The sequence below is a fragment of the Galendromus occidentalis genome, unplaced genomic scaffold (genome assembly GCF_000255335.2).
Source record: "Galendromus occidentalis unplaced genomic scaffold, Mocc_1.1 scf7180000076764, whole genome shotgun sequence".
Lineage (NCBI taxonomy): Eukaryota > Metazoa > Arthropoda > Arachnida > Mesostigmata > Phytoseiidae > Galendromus > Galendromus occidentalis.
Window position 1 is genome coordinate 7,524 of NW_003804753.1, and position 1,972 is coordinate 9,495.

Genomic DNA, 1,972 nt, shown 5'->3' on the forward strand with positions numbered 1-1,972 from the left:
CTTGCAGGCTCAAGAATGTCAGTCCAACGAGCGCACTTCTCGTGAAGACCCCAGAAGAGGCATGGAGCGGACGGAAACCGAATCTGAGCTATCTGAGGGTATTCGGATGCCTCGCGTACGGTCATGTGCCCGACAAAAAGCGAACGAAATGGGATAAGAAGGCTGATAAATTCATCTTCGTTGGTTATTGCTCAAGTTCGAAAGGATACCGCTTGGTTCCGCTGGATGACCGGACCAGAATCGAGAAGTCACGGAACGTAAACTTTGATGAAACCACGATGGCATCCTCGGTCATACGACGGGGATCGTTGCGAGGACCGATGGGTCTGGAAGGGATGGATGAAGAGGGGGCAGAGGGCTCAAATGATATCCCGAGTCGGGAAAATGCGAAGTTGATCGAAATCGAGCCGGAACCTCGGACCATGAGTCCTGGAGAGTGTCCGAGCCTAAATGGGGCAGAGAGCCCATGTGATATCCCAGGTGGGGAGATGATTGAGGAGGAGCCGGGGTCTCAGAACTCGAGTTCTGGAGATTGCCCGAGCACCGCAGTGGAACACTTGTTTTCGGAGGGTGGACGACAGTCGCCTGTCCCAGAAAAACCGATCTGGTTGGACGAATATGCTTGTATGTGTTGTCCTGATTCCACGACGAATTACGACTCCCCGACGACGGTGGAGGAGGCGATGTCTAGAGAAGATGCCTCGCAATGGCGGCAGGCTATGGAGACAGAGATGAGGGCCCATGACAAGAATGGGACTTGGGTCCTGGTCGAGAGGCCGGTGGACCGGAGGGTCATCACCTCGAAATGGGTCTTTCAGTTGAAGAGAGACAGTGAAGGCCGGATCTCGAGATACAAAGCTAGACTCGTCGGGCGCGGTTGCGGTCAGACAAGAGGAGTGGACTTCGATGAAACTTATTCACCAGTGGTGAAGATCACAACGCTTCGCATGCTTTTCGCGCGGGCTGCGCAGGAGAGTTGGAGCATCCGCCAGTTGGACGTAGAAACGGCTTATCTGCATGGTGAGTTGCAGGAGGAAATTTTTATGGAGCAACCTGCTACCTTTCAGGTAGAAGACAAGGTTTGCCGACTTAAGAAATCGTTGTACGGGTTGAAACAAGCCGGAAGGGTTTGGTTCGAAACCCTGAATCGATCCTTGATATCTCTGGGATTGGCGGAGTTCAAAGCGGATCGGTGCTGTTACTACACTACGAAAGGGGATAAGGTCCTGTTGCTGACAATCTACGTAGACGATTTCTTGGTGTTCACCAATGATGTGGACCTACAGACAGAAGTCCTTGGAAAGCTCGGGAAGATTTTCCCAATGAAGGACCTTGGACCCGCACAGTACTGCCTAGGCATACGGATAACGCAGAGACCTGGAGAAAGAGCAATCATGTTGGACCAGACGGAGAACATTAGGCGCCTTCTGAAACGGTTCCGATTGGCTGACTCCAAACCAGTGGCAACCCCAGCAGAAGCCGGTTCGAAACTGAAGAAGAGAGCGGAGGGCGAGGAACCCAGGAATGCACCATATCGAGAAGCAGTCGGTTGTCTGATTCATGTTTCTCAAATAACGCGTCCTGATATCTGCCATGCAGTTGGAGTTGTGAGTCAATTTTGTATCGATCCGTCAAACGCGCACTGGACGGCCGTCAAGAGAATCATGAGATACCTCAAAGGAACAATCGACCTTCAACTGAGATTCGATGGAAGCATTACCAAGCCTATTGAAGCCTATTCCGATGCTGATTGGGGCGGATGCCAGGAGAGTAGAAAATCCACAACAGGATACGCGTTCCTGCTGTCTGGAGCTTGTGTTTCGTGGACAAGCAAGAAAGAGCCGACGGTGGCGTTGTCAACAAGCGAGGCGGAGTATATGGCGTGCTCCGCCGCGTGTCAGGAAATCAAATGGTTGCTGAACTTCACAGAGCTGCCCGCCGTCGCCGTGAATCGACCCATGACGCTCTGGTG